The sequence below is a fragment of the Bombus huntii genome, chromosome 2, assembly GCF_024542735.1.
Source record: "Bombus huntii isolate Logan2020A chromosome 2, iyBomHunt1.1, whole genome shotgun sequence".
In the NCBI taxonomy this organism is placed as follows: Eukaryota; Metazoa; Arthropoda; class Insecta; order Hymenoptera; family Apidae; genus Bombus; species Bombus huntii.
The window spans coordinates 4,642,899-4,656,630 of NC_066239.1; the positions used below are offsets into that span (position 1 = coordinate 4,642,899).

General features: G+C 34.9%; 1 protein-coding gene across 6 annotated transcripts in view; it reads right to left on the reverse strand.

The window, feature by feature from the left end:
- LOC126878275 (A disintegrin and metalloproteinase with thrombospondin motifs 4) overlaps positions 1 to 13,732 on the reverse strand; it is a 92,112-nt gene that overhangs the window by 61,273 nt on the left and 17,107 nt on the right. The gene's annotated exons all lie outside the window — the stretch shown is intronic.

Genomic DNA, 13,732 nt, shown 5'->3' on the forward strand with positions numbered 1-13,732 from the left:
TTCCATTTATTATTTTCTAATTTTTCCGTTTGAAAATGTCCTGTTTAATTTATTGTAACATCTCATCGAGAAATTTATTTAGTTCGAAGAAATAGTTTGGAGACTTAAAAAGTTTACTCTTATTAGTTTTTTTAGTAATAATAATATAATGTTTGTATAACATTAATTTATTTAATTTGAAGAAATGACACGATAAGGTATGTCTATCATAATTTTCCTATTTGGAGTTCAGGAGCTCCTTTCAAAATAAAGAGATTTTGTTCTCGAAAACATTATGAACATCGGAAGATCGTGTTTTTTGTTTTTCGCAAAGTAAGTTGCAAAATATTGATCCATGCGACGCATTATCAGAAGTAAAGCAATTTCTAATAGTTTTGATCTGTTGGACCTGAACTAATACATTCATATAATATGATACTATATATACACTGATTATTGATACGAAACGAATAGCCTCGGACAATGCCTTGTTTCTTCATCTTTCACGAATATTGAAAAATCGAGTTGACGTTCGCGATGATTCGAGCTCACTGTTTTTATACTGGGTCTCTTGCGATACCTCAACCTTGACCTGTATCGAACTAGACCGAACCTTAAGTAGGTTCGTATGCATATTTCGCAATGTTGTTCCCAACACCAATTTCACTTCGACCGTGACTCGAGTCGGAAAGCGATGTGATACGACAGACCACCTATCATCGATTGTCAAATTGGTCGATGGGATATTTCATTTTATTCTTAGAATAGGGAAATAAAATCTATCTTACATACGAAAGTCTGCTTTTCTCCACAAAAATGGGACAGGAAGTTAGGAAATTATAATTTTACTTATTCGTTTTATTTGTTTTCCTTAATTATGAGAAATCGAATAACTATAAATTGAAGAAGGTTAGTATAATTAATGAAATTAATTTTAAGATCGTAAATTAGTGTTAAATATCTATGAACGATTAAATAATTCATTTAGATTAATAGTTGTATGGTATAAAAAGAAATGTAAAAACAATATATGTATAAGAAACATAATGTATTGATAAAAAAGAAAGTGGAAAATTATGTCAAGACGAAGACGAAAAAATTATTTGGAAACACTCGGAAACATTTAGCAACCTGTAGTTATCCCAGCCGGAAATACAAAGCATTAATTGTCGTATGTGCAAAGTCTTCTATTAACATGAAAATGGTATTGTGACAGTCTTGTTGATATAATTGACGATCTGAAGGTAAATTACAATCAAAATAGGATTGTAAAATGCATGGCATGCTTGCGGAATAACTGCTTACTATACGCAAGTTTCTTTTCGTTTGCCATCCAAGAGACAATACGAATGCAAATGATGACATTCTTGATTGTAATGAGAAAATGTAATGTCTACTTACAATAACACCGTATGAAACTTGGCTCTACAAATTAGCAGAAAAGTACATGGCATTTGTCTAATTATTTAGTGAAGAAAGTAATGATCTCTCATATTTCAAAATCTAACATAGTTACAATAAGTTAGTTACAATTCTGTTGCTCACGCTCTTTTCGATACTCGTTTCTTTAATTATTTAATTAGTTTCATTTAACACTTTCGTTTGTGTTTTTATTACTTACGCGCTCTTACTACCAACTTTTATAAAAATATATATTTATAACAGCGAAATGAACTATACGAATTAATTGAAGTTTTTTATTACTTTAAACTATTACGAAGAAAGTCTTGTTACTATGCGTACGTGTTATTAAAATGCAGATAGAGAAATAAGGAAAAGAAGAAGTTGGAAATAGTGAAATATGTAATTTCTTTAGTACCTGGTTATCAAAACTGTGAACGTAACAAGTATGCAAGAACATGAAGATTAGACAAGGACAATCATTAGCATTTTTATCTTAATTGGTTAAAAAAAACACAGACTATCTAAATCAATTTAAATAGTTCCGCGAATATGACTAAAACTCAAAATATGATCTCCCGAACGCTATTTTAAAATTAATATTCCTACAAATTATCAATGCATCACGAATGACCCAACGATTACCAGTTTTGTCATTGATGTAACATTATACGAATTGAAAATTAAATTAAGATTATAATATCACTATTTTATTTTTTTATAAAATTTATTACAACACGATAGATAACAAAAGATACATTTTTTCGCTCGTCTCTCCGAAAATAATCTTCAAATCCAATTCGAACACGTTTCAACCACCTCGTCGTATTACCCCAAACAAGTACACGCGCTTAACCGGTCTTCTACAATGAGTATGCAGCGATTTTCAACCTTGACCCGTATTCAACCGGCGTAAACCCAGGATCCACGGTGAATCGAACAAGTCCGAAACTGAAGGAGCGTGAAAACGACTTTATCTTATGCCGGACTGGCGTTCGTGGCCGTCGTTCTTTGCCGCGTGGAACGTGAAATGAAACGAAATGAAGGACGTGTTCTGCCGCCGAATTGTGTCGAGGATCCAAGATGGATATCTGTCTGGCCGGTAACGTGAACCAAAACGTGAGCTCGTTACATGTGTGCACGGATATTGAAAATCCGGTGGCTGAGTTTTATGGAGAAAACGAGGAGTAAGGCAACGAATGATAAAACTCCATGACGCACTTCCGTCGAAGTGTACCCGGAGGTTTTTATCCTCTCGTTCATTTATTCTTAGACTCGATTTTATTTACTAGTTGGAAAAAGGCATGTTGTTCTTTCAAGAAACATCTTTCTTGATACTGTGAAAATTTTATGAAAAAGCTGGAAGTAAAAGTGACAATGCGAGTCACTAAAATTGGAAGATTCTGGATTTGTGGAAAATTATCTATTGTCAGTGTGAAGACTGTGAAGTGTAAAAAGTTATAATATAGAAGTAGTATATTTCTCGTATAATACATTTGTATTTTATGTTAGTTTATGCTTAATATGTTACGTTATATGCGATGCGAAATAAAACCGGCAAAGCATATAATACAACTTGTAAATGGTATTTTAACTTTTTATGAAAAACTTATCAGAAAATTAAAACGTAATATGATAAAATGTTGAAATACCTTATTATGATACCGAAATATTAATATTCTTGTAATTTTTTTTAAGTATCCTAGTCGGTGAAAGGCACATTCCTGTTCTAAAAAGTTTATACACGCACTTGTGAGTTATAATAATATGCAAGTATTTCACCGTTCCGCGTTAAATATTTAACGCTTGTTTCTTTATCATTTTTTGAGCTTAATCTATCTCTTGGTGTCAAATTGATATAATGGTAAAAGATTCATAATGAAAAAATTAATATAATTAAATAGATAGAAATTTGGAAATTGTTCCATTAAGAAGTAAAAAATAAGCTTTCTATAGATTCAGATACGTTATTCATATCGTTCGTACGTTATAACCTAGCATTATTTAAGGCGGTGCAGAAAATAAATGAAAATATTCTTTTGTAGCTTCATCGATCATCTGAATAAATCGTAGTTTTGGAACACACTAAAATAACTGTAACAAAAAACTAACTAGCTAAATTTTTCAAATTCTAGTCTTAAGAAGCAAGAAAAAGAGCTTTCTACATATTCATGACGTTATTCGCATTATTCAGAAACGACAAATCGCAGGAGATATTGCTTCTAAATTTATCGTAGCATATTGAATCGATATAGGGAATGAATGAGGGTTAATAGTAATAATCAATCTTTGAACAATACCAAAGTAAATCTTCCCTGTCACGATAAAATAATTGTAAATTAAATTTCTCGGTCTCTAGAAGGCGAAAGTTAATAATAGATAGAAAACACATTTAGCGAAAGTTTTCGAGCGGATTTGGCTGGATAAAATTGTTTACGAGTTGTTTCCTTAGACGCGGACGTGGTGATTGAGAGATGCAGAATGTAAATGTGGAACTTCTGGTCAAGGATAGCGGTTACAAAAGTAATAGCTGTAAGTATGAGTTGCGACTCGTCCGTCATTATAACAGTAACTATTACATACTTGACGGTAGCTAAGTTACACGTAGAAATAACTGTTTTACACAGGCCCGTAAGATTTGTACTGAGTGAGTGCACGATATCATTAAAACCTGCGCACGATTGCGTTTATTTCGTTTGTAACGTAACTAGAAAATTAAGAAACCTCGTGGAATTACCGTGAACGGTGCATCATGAATAAACGAACATGTATTATATACGTATTGCGTATTTCGACTTGCTTCGAATTAATTTGCATCCTGCTAATTGTCATCCGTTACTTGGCAACGTTTGTACATACGATAATAAACCACTTAACGAGCCATTTCTAATGAACGGTGACACTTCGAACCGTGTTCGCAATTCAAATTCGTTATCGAATACTCGTTACAGGTGTGGATAAAAGAATGAATCATTTGGAATTGGTAACGCAAAGTAGAACTTGGTTTGCTCAAACTCTATTGATACGAACTTTTACTTAATGTATAATTTATTAAGTTATAACATATGAAGTGTCCGGTTGAACGTTGAAGTTTAAATTCCTCACCTACCTTGTATTAAAGAATAAATTAAATAAATTGTATTAAGAAATATCGTGCGCTCGCACTGTAGTTTACATAATTTGTCTGCAGTATAATAAACTAAACCGGAACTGAATGTCAATTTATAATCTTTTGTTTGAAATATTGTTGGAAATTCCTCAGTATTCTCTTATCAATGATACAATCAAAATTTTTCGCGATCGAAGAGATTCTAATCGTGTTCTCTTTATTAATTTAAACCCGGTTATTTCGCAAATTAAATTCGAACATACCTTTGTAAACGAATGTCAAATTCGGAGTCATATAGAACAGCACGATCGATTCTTTGCTTTGAAAAGTCTTCGAGAATATCTTTGTTTCCGTATGTTTGACTTTACTCTTCGTATTACTTCGAATTTTGAAATTTGCATATTTCCGAAAAAAGTCAAGTTTATCAAGTTCTTCGACTCGTAGTTGATAAACAGCTCACTTAGAACCTTCAACACTTTTACTGTCACATTTGCATATAGAGCTATAGCAGATTCATATATAAATGGAAAGATAATGACGTCTACTGCTACTGTCTTATATTCAATAACGTCCAATAACGTTGTCCAAATGAACATTTCGCTGATATTTTTATGTGTCAATTGTCGAATATATTAATCATACGAAACCTTTCAAACATTTCTATAACTTTCAACTTTCTTGGATTTTTCTCCTGATTTAGTTTTCAACAAGTTACCGAGTCTACCGAGTATTATGTTGCAATTCTGTTTGAACTTCATGAATACGAACGCGTTACATTGAAATGAACAGAGGATTTACCTGTATATGTAAATACATTAAATAATTATAACGTTCCACCGAGAATATTAAACAGAAAAACGATTCATCAACCTAAATTCCTCGTCTAGTCTAGCAATCACCTAACAGTTCAATCCTGAAGCCCAACATTTCAATTTCAAATAGATACATTAAATAATTATAACGTCCCACCGAGAATATTAAACAGAAAAAAGATTCATCAACCTAAATTCCTCGTCTAATCCAGCAGTCACCTAACAGTTCAATCCTCAAGCCGAAAATTTCAATTTCAAATAGATACATTAAATAACTATAACGTCCCACCGAGAATATTAAACAGAAAAAAGATTCATCAACCTAAATTCCTTGTCTAATCCAGCAGTCACCTAACAGTTCAATCCTCAAGCCGAAAATTTCTATTTCAAATAGATACATTAAATAATTATTACGCTCCACCGAGAATATTGAACAGAAGAAAGATTCATCAATCTAAATTCCACGCTTCATTTATTACTCACCTAACATTTCGATTCTGATGGCCAAAACTTTAATCTCATTTCCATCGAATTCAACTCGATAATTATTAGCCAAACACGCACGACCAGGACTAATTTCAAGCGTCGGTTCCCACGATTCTGCACGCATTAGACACATTGTAGCAGCGGTTCTATCGATCATTGCGGAAACTGTTTTCAACCATATGATATCCATCAATTACCGGCGTTGCAATTAAGAAGGCCAGTAGGAACTCTATATAAATCGCCCACCAGGAAGTTAGCTCGCCATCGCCGTCGCCATCGAGATCGCCATTGCGTTCACTATGGATTAAGCCATTAAGCAACATAATCGTGGAAAAGTAAGTTGCCGATCGATTCGGTTTGCCGGATGACCGTCCACCGGAGCTTCGTGTCGAATTTCCAAAGCAATTTCCGCTCGGCTAAACGAACGACTTTTTTCCTCTTGCATCGAAACGTTGGACGGTCTTTCACTCGAGTAAGCGTCGACTCCGCGAACGTGAACGCGTCAAGGTTTTGTAGATCGGTTCTGGAACCATGAGGTTGCGCGAGCCGACTCGTACGAGCGAACCGATTTTCACAGTAGATATCGAAAGAAAAATGGTCTTGTGGAATAATTAGACCGCGGGTTTCTACGTGAATTCATATTTTTCAGAACATAATTTAAATAAAAGATAGAACCGCGGTAGAAAAGGGTTAATTTGATAATATTAATTTCTATAGAAATAGGCGAATTTCTCAAACTAAAACACAGAGATGTTCGTTAGCAGCGAAATGAAAGATCTTCGTGACAGAAGGTTAGATATCAATCAGAAGCAGAGTTTGATGCGTTATTACAAAAGAATGTTACACCAGTGCAACATGGGGGTCTTGGAAATCGGAATTGAAATTATAATATAATTCTTTATGATGCAGCCTTTTATAAAATTTATTACAACTGCACGATAAATGACAAAAGTTGTAGCCTTTCGTTCGTCTCGTCAAAAACTCTGCGAATGTAAGATGGTAAAAATTTGTGTCGATTCTGCAACCGGTTGGAGGTTGCGCGAGTAAAGAGAAAGAGAAGAAAGAAAAATGGTTTTATGTAACGATATCAGAGCAAAGAGCGTGCCCATCGTAGCAGATTACACGGCTCTCCGTCGTGCAATTAACGAAAGAAATCGAAAGATCCTGCCGTTCCTTAACACGAGCAACGGCCGCGTTGCGTAACCGCGGTGTAACTGAAATAAATAAATCAGCGGAGCTTGAATACCGTGCAACGGACAAAACGGTGCTCGTTATTCCGCTATGAGTGCTATGACTGTGTTCTCTTATGTATTATGGTCTGATTTTAAATCGTTTCGAAGCAACTTCGTGGGAAATTATACCTTATATTATATACGTATAATATACTCCATAGTATCGTAGAATGATTAATAATAATAGAATGAAATTGTTTGGGCGCATATTTGTAAAGGAAAAAAGGTCCTTTTTTTTTGGTAAAAGAATGGAATCTTAATGCTTAGGTTTTGGACATACGAGATATATATTATATACAAGGTGGACCGTGGAAAATCGCGTGGAGCAATCTTAAATATGTTTGAGAATTACTTGAAACGTTGTGCTTTGTAATAAGAGATATTAGTACATTCACTGAACCATCTGTTTTCTTATTTAGAAAAAATAGTAGGTTATTTTTCTATATTTTGCCCCGCCAAATATAAACACACAAAACCATAGACTTTTAGAAATATTTAATATTCCATACATATTTATATTTGTACATTATTTTAAAAAAGGTATTCTTTTTTGCAACAATTATGTACGTATATATACCAAGGAATATTTAATGTTCGTCAAATATATTGCAATAATAAACGTTTTTTGTTTTATACATACTCAAATACTCATACGTGCGGTAGAGTTTATACTCCTAAAAAGTGGATATCATTCCAAAAGCTACATCCGAATCTCTCATCCACTGAATATTCATCCGAGAAACCTGTTCTCTGAGAAAATAAAATAAGCCCAAATATTAGCAGAAAAATGGAAAAAGAGAATTTGCTGCTGGTGAAGTGCAAATGCAAGTGGACTATGCTAAATAATTCTAGAACACTCGACGCTGAACACGTTAAAAACGATCAAGAATAAATCAATTCTCGGGTGTTTTACGCGCAATAAAATTAGTAAAATCGATGGTTAACTTTTTGGACAATTTGATTGTCTCCAACTGGAATGTAAATGTAAAAGTAAACGACCAGTCGTGTGATTGTCAGAATAAACTGCAAATCAGATAGACGCGACGAGCGTACAGAACGCGTCTTTATCGAAGAGATTGCGATCTTTGAGCGGCGTGTCAAGGTCACGCACATTTTCCGACACTGAATATTTAAAACGTGAGACTGGCGATCGAACGATCGATCGATCGCTATTCAACTTTCGAATGCTAAATTGTCTGCGAATTATACGTGGAAAATGTCCACTTGTTTTCTCTATGGACGTGCATGATAATTGAACAGGGACACAAATGATGTCACGTTACGACGAATAATATCACGTCAATTGAGACGTTGTTTCGCATGGGTGTCGTATTGACGACGATAGCTATAAGCTAGATCACGTTTAGCGTACCAGTAACGTAGATATAAACTAAAACAGATTCTTTTTGTCGCGAATAATATGCTATGATAACGTTTTATTATTATTTATGCACTTGTCATACCGTGTGTTTGTAATATTTCTTTTCTTAATTGATCGTTTACAGCAACCGCTGTAAATAATAGATTATTAGTGGCTCAGTTGAAATCACAAATTGTGTTTTATCATTTTCTGAAAACATTGGTCTGCTTTAGAACTTTAAACAGCGACGTTTGAGTAAAATTTGTCTAATTATTGGAGGAATTAACAACAAAACATGATTCGGTAGAATATTATGAATTGTATGAAAAATAATATTAACATTGGATCTGTACGGAACGATATGTTCTTCGAAGGAATCGTATATAATTGAGCTTCCTATATATGAAAAAGAAATAAATATTTTGAAGTAAAAAGGATGTAATTATTTAAAAATAACGCTAATCACGTCGATAAGCGAAATGTCATTCCTAACGACGTAAAAATGGAATTCTTTTGTCTTCGATGTTAACTCGTCAAAACCAGTTTTCAAGTAGGAAAGAATTTACCTTACTAAGAATTGATACACGTTTCCTCCATCATTGAAATAGTTGCACTTTGAGACGTGATTTACATGGATGATACGATCCCAACTTCGGTCAACGTTGAAGATTGTTGAATAATATTTGAACAGTAAGTGGTCTGTCAATGCAAATTAAGCCAGGCCACGACTTATCAAAATTCCCTGTGTGCGGACTAACTGGACTGTAGATCAAGATACCAGTCGCTCGAAGAATCCCAAAAGTTCGTTCGCATTTATTTCAAAATTTCTTTGTGTCCAGCTCGAAAATTCAATCTGCCATTATATAAACAAATTAGCATTCGATATTGAATAACACCTTTGACACTTAATTATCTCCGAGATATAGTATATAGTACAGTAATATAAAAGAGAAAATCCAAACAAAAATTAGCATCCTATGAAATATTGACATTCGCTGCTTTTTTTTTTTCTTTTTTCTCTTTTCTTCTTCCTTTTTTCTTTTTCAATATCTTTTCCTGTTCCGTGAAGCAAGTTGTCATAATTTAACACTAAGTAAATTGAGCATTCACCTTGAACGAAATTTTCTATTTTTATACAAATTGACTTTTAGCATTCATCATCGTTCGGAACGATCGTTTCAGAAATCTCTCGTCAAAGTTTCTCTCGTTAAACAAATCCATATCGGCAAGTTCAAACAAATTAGCGTGATTTGAGAAAAGAATCCAAACGCTATATTATTTCAGAATCATCTCGTATAATTAGAAAAATTTAACTCGCCGATTGAGGATCGAAATTAATAGTCCAAGGTAAATGTATTTCTCAACCTAAATAACTCGACACGATTTCGAAGCAAGAGTTTCCAGCGTGGCCGTGAAATCGAGTTCCCGTATTTTATGTACAATTTACACGGAATCACATAGAATATAGAATTACAGAAGTCGCCGGGATGCCACCCTTCGAGGACATTGAAGCATTGCCTTTTACGAAGAATCACATGAAATCGTACGATGAAATGTTACGATTATATCGAAAGAGATTCTATTCACAGAATAACAGTAAAGTAAATGACAATACTCTCTTCGCTTATGAATAAATAGATACGCGATACTGATTTTAATAAGCTGTAAATTTTCTCAAAATTTCTGTCAAATATATAATAAAATAAAAATAGATATTTTCTACGAGGAATAATAATTGCGTAATACGTAAGAGCATTGTTTTTGGTATAAAATTACCCAAGTTTATAGAAGCTGCAAAGTACCATTAGAGGCGCCACCCTTGAAAACGATCATTGCATAGTACGCAGTATTGCCTTTCACAAGCGAGCAAGCGGAATTACAGAAGCCACTAACAATGTCATCCCGCGAAATGATTACCGTATAGAGTGCCTTTCACACAGAACCTTATAAAACCACGGATACTATTAATAATGAGTAATAGTTTTTACATAATTATTGTGATGTTCTAACACGTAAAATCTCAACTTATGGACAGCGACTCTGACAGACACACGGGAATTTGCAGAGATATTTTTAGTGAGGACACTTACTTTTTATATAAATTTTTATCACTTCTGTTACGCGTTTATTTCACTATATTATTATCAAATATTATTAAACATCAATCGTAATTAAATGATAGTTTAGAATTATATCGTAAAAAAATCTACTTTTGATGCATTCTCGTTTATCTTATTAGAAATGATTTTTTATGTAAATATGAGAATGCGGTTAATTAAATAATAAGTAGTTAAAACAAAATCATTTTAAGTGACAATTATCTCGCATATAGCTGGTATCCTTTGTGTTAACGCGATAAATAAACGTGGGTATAAAGGTTAGACAGTGTGGTGTAAAATGTTATCCTAAAGGGTAAATCTAATATTACGTAACGCTATCTCTCTTGTATAGATACGTAGAGAACCACAGAAACTGATAAATGTCTCCTAAAATTCACCCTGCAAGACAGTTATCGTACGCGAGAATTATTTCCTAGATAATCTTTAGTTCTCTTTAATCTAAAGTTGCACAAGTCGACGTAACATTTTATCACGTATGGTACCTCGTAAAATAAAAAAGAAGTTGTTCCGGAATTCAACATTACACGTGACACTCCTTGTTCAACGGAATTTTGCAAAGTTATTCAGAGAGTTACACAGAACGCTATGCTGAAGAACAATGATACTGTTGATAATACGCATTTTTGTATAATGTTTCAGAAAAATTATAGGAATGATAAAAATCAAATCATAAAAGTCAAAAAGTCAATTGCTTTATATAGAGTGTATATTTAAAAAAATGGACGCTGCTTACAGTTTTACAGAGTCGATTCTAGACACCATGACACTGATAGAGTTGGAAACCTATTTTTCACATAACCAGAAATAGTATCTTAAGTAGAAATATGCTGGCATGAATCAGCAGCTCTTTATATTATTCACATTTCGTTCTTCTCACTAAGGCAAACGATAAAACAGTCGAAATCCTATCCTTGTTTATGTCATTTGTTTCGTCATTTGTTCGTAGATTTGAGAGTGAGAAACGTAAAGTGTAAGCGAGATAGAAATAGAAGTTTGTCACCTGCTCCGTTCGTGCCAATAAAAAACTATGAAATCCATCTATTCATACGTAACTCCGAGAAGAAAGAAAGAAGAAACTAACTACTTTATAGAAACAACCAAGAAAGCCAGCCAGAATAAAATCTTCCAAAACTATAAAATCCATCCTTTCGTACATAGTTACGAACAAGTACAGAAAAAGCTACAGAAAGCACCTAGAATTTTCCAAAGTCGCAAAAATCGTGCAAAGTCTGCTGAACTGTCGTTTCAATAGATAATCATAATACGGTATTAGGCTTTCAGCCTGTTCTATCCTGTAACCTGGATCGAGATTACCAGCGGTGCTAGTACCAAGAAACGAGGATCTCGCGGAACGTAGACGCGAGCAAAGAGAAAAATGTATTCTGGGTGCGCCTACCATTGTGCTGCCGGCACTGGGTTCTCGCATTCGATTACGCGAGACGAGCGGTTGCTCGAGAGGCGAGCGAGCGAGCAAGCGAACGGCTGCACCGGCCAATACCATGGAATGGAATGGAACGGAACGGAATGGCAGGAGTGTTACAAAATATCAGCTTTCACCGTATCAGCGCGCCACAGCTTTACACAGCTAGAGTCGAGTACAACTCGGGTACTCGGGCTCGCGCGCGTGCGATCGCGATGTAAGTACTTCTCCGTCTCCTTCGTCCTCGGTGTTCGTTGTCATCGACGCCGTCATCGCCGCCTCTGGCGGTATTCAGGCTCGTTTTTATGCGTTCAATCCACCTATCGATGCGACGCCTCATTGTCAGTCGTGATCGGTGATCGCGATCGTCTTCCATGGTATTGTCCTCGACCATCCTTTTTGTCCTGCGAGATCGATGATAATCGTAGTCGCGATCATTGTTATTTAATCTCAACCTTTTACGGTCATTCTTGGTGTTGCATAGTAATGCGAGCCCATGTGCATACTTAATAAGTAGGTTGAGGTTTTAGCGATTGGATTTGAATCTTTGGTTTTGGTACGCGGCTCGTGATTTCGTTGGTGGCTTAAGGGGAATTGTTTAGCATCGTTTTTAAAAGTTAGCATCAGAAATTGTTATGTCTAGCTAGGTTCAACCGCATATGACAGCATCCGTTTCCGGGATAACGACCGACAAGAATAAATCGGTATACAGCGTTTTGGAACAGTCAAACTCTGTCAATGTAAACATAATGAAGCAAGAAATACTTTACAAACACAGATCGTTTAAAGTTCGATCAGAAGGTAATAATAGAAACACGTAATATGAGGAGAACATGTAATGGAGTTGCGGTTACTATGCTATGAGATAAGAGTAAGTTTACTATCGATAAATCAATAGTCATTAACTGTTTATGCTCTATTTTGAAATGTTCGCCTCTTAATACGAAACTAACAGCGATAGAAGATTAAATCTGTCACTCTATGAAGATTATTTTGACTTTACTTCGTTGCGATCATTAGTGCACTACACGTATTAATTATCTATTTGATGTATCTTGCTCTTTTAAAGTAACGCATACATGCAAGTGCAATAGCGTGAAATTGGAGGCGATATAAAAAGCAAAGTTACTATTTTCTTCATATGTATCTCGTATTTTTACCATAACGTTTCAATAAAGCTTCAAATGACTTACGTTTATATAGCATTTTCTTCTTGATTACACTCGTCAAATATTTTCTTGATTTTCAACTTTCTCGATAATACCCACGCTAAGAAAGTTAAGCCGTTAAACTCTGGGACATTCTGCGTATCTATCTCCGATACAAAGAAGCGAACAAATTCGTCAATCTCTAAAACAAGCTGCTTTATTCGAACCAGTAATGCAAAGAACGATCTGTCCATTGTCGAAGCAACGAAGTGCAATCTGATCCATTAAACGATTCCTGTTAATCGTCGAAGCCTTGACAAACAATCTCCAATTAGTGTCCGAAGCCTTGACAAAAGTAGCCGTCCGACATAAACGTGAAACGAAACTCAGTGACAAGACTCGTTTCCTCGGACAAGAGCCGCGACAACCATGTCCATCTGGTTAACAACCTAATAAAGATAGCGTATGGCTATTTGAGACTGTTTCTTGTGAGCTCTATCGGCAGCTATTGATGTGTAAGTAAGTACTTAAGTACGAAAACGCTGTCGGTGGAGATGGAACGCACCTCGTTGCGTAATCGCGTGTCTCGAGAAGCCTACGTTCGGAAAATCTACGTGGTGGTTCGCTGATCAACCGTTGCTGTACGCGGTCGACCAACTAAATCA